Source organism: Sapajus apella, unplaced genomic scaffold (assembly GCF_009761245.1).
Source record: "Sapajus apella isolate SASKATOON/1434 unplaced genomic scaffold, GSC_monkey_1.0 scaffold127, whole genome shotgun sequence".
NCBI lineage: Eukaryota > Metazoa > Chordata > Mammalia > Primates > Cebidae > Sapajus > Sapajus apella.
This window is the reverse complement of record NW_022437067.1, coordinates 3,026,073-3,032,142: the sequence shown is the minus strand read 5'-3', so window position 1 is coordinate 3,032,142 and position 6,070 is coordinate 3,026,073.

The following is a 6,070-nucleotide window of genomic DNA, read 5'->3' as shown; positions in this document are numbered from 1 at the left end:
GCACCCCACACAACCCCTCTGGGCGGGCACGTGGTGCGCTGTGAAGTGGCACACAGCCCGTGGGAGTGTCGGGCTGTCGCTCTGAGTCTACTTCTCAAGCGGGCCAATGTGCAGTGAACACTGCAATTCTGCTGGGACGCAGAAGGGCGAGCTCTGTTTCCACAGCGATGCCGGGCTCTGCTTCCAAGATCTCGCTCTGGGGATCTTCCCACAGCTTAGAAAAACATATGGCAAGTAGAAAATCTTGCTGAGAGGCCTCAAGGCCCCCACTTCAGTCTGCAGCTTGGAAACTTCCAGCAGATGAGGAGATATAGGAGACAGGAGAAGGGCGGGAAGGGGGGGCCCAGGAGGGGCGAGGAGCCGGGATTGGCCCCCTTGAGCTGCTCTCGTCTCTGACACGATGAAAGAACAGCTCGAAATGCAAAGCTCTGCTCTAGGAGTGGGAGCGAAGGCTGCTGAGGCGTCGCTACACTTCCTCGATGGTAGATGGGGAAGAAGGAGGAATCGCTGCTGCAGTGGCTGCAATGTGCTGAGTGCTTCCTACGGCCCCATATGAGGAGCCTATGAGAGAATACGCTCCTGAGGGACAGCCGGTGCCTGGACACCCGAGCGATTCTCAGGAGCTCCTCCTCTCAAGCCACGGGCTCTTGGGGCTAAGGGTGTGTTCTTGGGACTCGATGCCATCAGCGCGTCCTGCCCCAGATCAGACCCCTCTCCCTCCAGGTTTCCAGGCAGCCTCCCTCGGTCCCACCCTCTGCTGTGTGAGAGTCACCCCTACCCCCTGCAGCTCCCCATTGGCAAATGACAAAAAATTGAGCCAAATCAGCACCAATATCATGTGCATCAAGAAAACACATTAAGTCTAACATTTGTGCAGTGACAGCTGACCTTTGCATGATTAAAATGAATGGTTAAAAGAGGAGGCAGATTAAAGATGTTTAACTTAGCGGAGAAAGCTCAGAAGCCCGGGGGCACTCCTGGGCAAACCTGAAGGTGAGACAAAAGCAGGGTGGCACTGCCCGCCGGCACCTGTTGGCCAGGAGAGAGGCTGCTGTCAGGGAGAAGGACCGGGGCACGGGCTTCCAGACCAAGAGAGACAGCATGGCCTCTCCCGGCCCTGACCTGGCCCAGCTCAGCTGGGCGCAGCAGCCTCTTGCGCTGCCTGCATATTCCATTCAGTCCTCTGCTGTTTCCTCTCCCCCGGTTCTCATCGCTCCTGTTAGTTCAAGCTTTGTCACTGCATGCCCTGGGACTGGCCTAAGTGGTGGCTTCATAAACATGGAATGGACCAGGCACGGTGGCTCACGCCTACAATTCCAGCACTTCAGGAGGCCGAGGTGGGTGGATCACTTGAGGTCAGGAGTTTGAGACCCACCCGGCCAACACGGTGAAACACCATCTCTACTAAAAAAATACAAAATTAGCCTGGGGTGGTGGCACATGCCTGTAGTCCCAGCTACTCAGGAGGCTGAGGCAGAAGAATCACTTGAACCTGGGAGGAGGAGGTTGCAGTGAGCCAAGATCACACCACTCCACTCCAGCCTGGGTGACAGAGTAAGACTCTGTCTCAGAAAAGAAATCAATAAAAATTAAATAAATCAACGTGAAATGAATGAGTCAAAGCTCCTTAAGGATGGTGCGTATTTCTTTTGCGTTCTTCGTGGAACCAGCATCCAGCTGGGCAGACGTGAGCCCTCTGAGATCCGCAGAAGCTGCTTCTCTCTCTAGCAGGCTCTCCTCACATGGCGTGTCTTGCAGGAGGTAGGCAGACGGTGCTCCTTGAACACGGAGACCATGTCTGAGTGATGGTGCATTTTTCTCCCCATCACAGGGCACTCATACAGGGGGTGATCCAATCATTGTGTTGAGTGAACGGGGTGGGGGCGACGCAGGGGTCTCGCTTCCTTGATTTTGGTGGAATTCATGTGACACTAGCAGGAATCGTAAAGAAGGCCCAGATCTGGTTCTGTGTGCAGAGGAAGCAGGGGGTAATTTGTGTTGGGTTGCAAAGAGCTCGGATGACCCACTCCTCAGGGCGTTTCCCCTTCTTCCTCCTGGCGAAGTCGTCTTTGCTTTCTGTATCTGCAGAGCTTCATTGATGGTGCAGATGGGTAAGAAGGATGAATCACTGCTGCAGTGGCTGCAATGTGCTGAGTAGTTCCCATGGCCCCATATGAAAAGCATATGAGAGAATATGTGTAAGAGCTCTGAGAGAATACGCTCCTGTGAGTTCTAAGCCACCTAGTTCGTGGTACTTAACGATGGCCACCTAGGAGCCTAAGGGGGCCACATACTCTTAGCACACGCCACCTTACCAATCGTCCCAGCGGTCCCAGGAGGTGGCGCTTGTTACAGGTTGAGCTGTGTCCCCCCAGAAAGGTGTGTCGAAGCCCTAACCCCCTGCACCTTTCAATGTGCTCTGATTTGGAGCTAGGGTCTTTGCAACTGGGACCGAGTTAGGAGAAGGTCTTTGGCTGGGTTCTAATCCAGAATGACTAGTGTCCTTCAGAGAAGAGGAGACAGACACACAGGCGGAGGCGGCCATGTCACCACAGAAGCAGTGGTTGGAGTGGTGCCATCACAATCCAAGTGACTCCTGGAGTCACCAGAAACTGGAAGAAGCAAGGAAGGACCCTCCCGGAGGCTTCTTAGTAAGCATGGCCCTGCCCACACCTTGCTTTCTGAGTTCTGGCCTTCTAAGTAGTGAGAGAATAAATTTCTGTGATTTGTAAACCACTTGACTCTGACAACCTAAGAAAGTCATAGAAGACGATTGTCATCTCCATCTTGCTGTTGAAGAAACAGGCTGTGTCAGTTCATACTGAGTACCAGCTTGACTGGACTGAAGGATGCGAAGTATTGCTCCTGGGTGCATCTGTGAGGGTGTCGCCAAAGGAGGTGAACATGTGGGTCAGTGGGTTGGGAGAGGCGGACCCCCCCTCCATCGGGGTTGGCACCGTCTAATCAGCTGCCAGCGTGGCCAGAATAAAGCAGGCAGGAGACTGTGGAAGGAATGGACTTGCTGAGTCTTCCGGCCTCCATCTTTCTCTCGTGCTGGAGGCTTCCTGCCCTTGAACACTGGACTCCAAGCCCTTCGGCTTTTGGACTCTTGGACTGACACCGGTGCTTTGCAGGGGCCCCGGGCCTCCAGCTACAGGCTGCCTGTCAGCTTCCCTACTTTCCAGGTTTTGGGACTCAGACTGGCTTCCTCCCTCCTCACTCTGCAGACGGCCTACTGTGGGGCTTCACCTGGTGATCGTGGGAATCCGTTCTCCTAATAAACTCCACTTCACATACACCTCTATCCTACCAGTCCTGTCCCTCTAGAGAAGCCTGACTAATGCAGGCTCAGAGAGGCGTGGCATGCTGCCCCGGGTCACAGAGCTGGCGGGTCGAAGGACAAATGCGGAAGTCTATTGCGGAGGCACAGGGCGTGCACCCGCCACGTGACAGAGTCGTCCACCATGCCCTCCAGTCCCCAGACTTCATCCGACCTACGTGGACAAAAAGCATTCTCACACAGGTGGTCCACCCCCTGCCTCCCTAATCCTGGAAAGTCGCGGCCTAGTTTAGACGAGCGAAGTGCTCTGTGGACATGCACTCCTGTGGTTACGGAGGGCGCAGCTGGGACCTGCCGTGAAGCTGTATCGTTCTCTTCTGCGGCGGCAGGCTGTCATCTGCCATCACTCGTGGCATCCGCCACTGGCAGGCTCTTTGATGTCAGATTTTCTTGGGACCAAAAATCAGTTCACAGAGCCTTTGAGTAATTGTGTGTTTATCAAAACATCGTGGTAAGAATAATAACGACAGCCAACATTCGTGTAGCCGTCACTGCCTCAGTGACCCTCCGAAGCCTGCACAGTAAATGGCATCGCCCACGGGCTGACACGGGTGAGGCAGCGAGGTTCCAGAACGCAGCGTGCTCACAGCCACACAGCCAGCAGGCGGCGAGGCCGGATCCCAAATCCAGAGGCCTCAAACTTTTCTGACCTCGAGGGCAGAGCGGGGCGGCCGGTGCACTCTACAACCCTAGCAGGTGTCTGGTTTGCAGAATTGCGGCTTTGGGCACTGAGGGAATGATGGACAAGGAGATCTTCAGAAGAGCAGTCACAAAGGGGCTGGCCGGAGACTGAGGACGCAGCAGAGCGCTTCTTCCAAACGAGTATGGGACACAGACCACGCTCCAGCAGACAACGCCAGCCCCTGAGCCCTGCCGGGGATGGCTCCTCCATCTCGGGTGGGAACTGCTGTGACCTCCAGCCTCCACCCTGTCATCCACCCCTCCTTACAAATCACGATCACAAGCCCCGCAGAGAGCGTCAACACCAGCAGCTCCTTGAATGCCACAGGGGTCATCATATTTGGTGCGGTGGCATCAGCTCCCAGGCTGGCAGGCTAGGACCGCTCGGCTTAATTTTACGGCTATGATTTATGTGCAAAAAGCAGTAGTTTCGGGGGGCTTGGAGGAGTTGGGAGAGCAGGAGGACCAGGCAGAAGCCAACAGGCAGGCTTCCTCTGGGGATCTGGAATGGAACCGTGGGAAGTCTAGGGGGGCTGAGCCCTCAGGAAGGAGCAGGTTCCTGGAGGAGTCACCAGGCTGGAGCAGGGAGGGAAAGTCTGAGAGAGGAAAGGGAACCCAAGTGGGAGGCAAAAAATGTGCTCAGGCTCCGGCCAGAGGAGCAGAAGACGGTTACCAAGACAGCAGCAAAGACAGCGGACACCTGGGGAGGGAGCAGAGCGGAGGTGGCGACTCCACCTCCTTCCCCATCAAACTAGGCACTTGGAGAAGCTTGGGGGTGAGTTGGGGCACCACTGGTTCTTTGGGTGCTTTTTTACCACCCCCCCTTCTTCAGCGTTAGGCCCTGGAGGAGGCTATCTGACCAGGGGTGGCTGGCCCAGGTCACCCCTGAGCAGATAGCCTCCTCCAGGGCCTAAAGCTGAACAAGGAGGGTAAGGGGTAGAATCAGCCAGACAACCTGGTACAGTGCACAACCTGAGCAACTGCCCGAGACTCGGACCCCTCATCTGGCACAGGCAGGGTCTTTGAAGGGCTGGCCCGAGGGAGGAGGAGCATTGGCCCAGAACTTGGGGAAAGCCTCAGAAAGGGCAGAGAGCACCAGCTGGGCCTCCCAATGCAGGGGTCCAGATGTGAAAGTTTCTAGGTTTGGGAGGTGTAGGGAGAAGATCACATATGTGCTGAGGCAGGAGCCAGAAGCCTCAGCCTATTTCCATATAAATAATGAAGAAGAAATTGCTAGAAATATAACCGTAGTAGTTAGCTATTCATAGGTAATCTTAGTTATTCATAGGTGATCCTAATTCTTTTACTAATGCCTCTCAGGTCGGAAGTGTGAACCTGGGGTGACATTGTGAAATGAATGACCCTAAGGCGAGATGCTTTTTTTTTTTCACCTTAGCATGTTTATTATAAAACATCTTAAAGTTTTTATCAATCTTTCTTCATTTTCCTATAAACTATTTTTTTCTTATTACAAAATTTATACACAATATTTTTTAAATGACAAGAATGTATCAAATACAAAATGAAAGTTATTTTCTTTCTTTTTTTTTTTTGTCATAAATTGCCTGGAGATTACCACCATTCATCCTTTAGTGAAGGCGAGATGCCTTTAAGCCCTCTGTCACGCCCCGTAAGGGCTGCTGGAGGGCGCCTTGGCTGAGCCGCAGCACCCGCGCTGGGAAAGCGCCCGCTGTTCAGCCAGCTAGTGAAGGAGAGGTTCAAGACGGCCGAGACATCTCCTTCCTCAGGGGAGTTAGGAGAAAACTCCGCTCCTCCAAGCTCTTGCGGTGGGCCTGACGCTGTCAGGTCGGCCCGCAGACATCCAGGGGCTTAACTGTCTCTGTGTGACGCTGCGCTTCAGCGGTCACGTTCCATGTCCACTCTCATGTTCCGCTCCTGCACCTGGTTCCTGTTTTCTTAGAAGAGATAATTAGTAAAAGTAATATAAATCTTAATGTCTTTTCTAGCAAGTATGCAAGAGTGCTGACACATTATGCTCCTTACCTCATCGCGGCTACCTGAAAGTCCTGGGCCCCTACCTATATGACA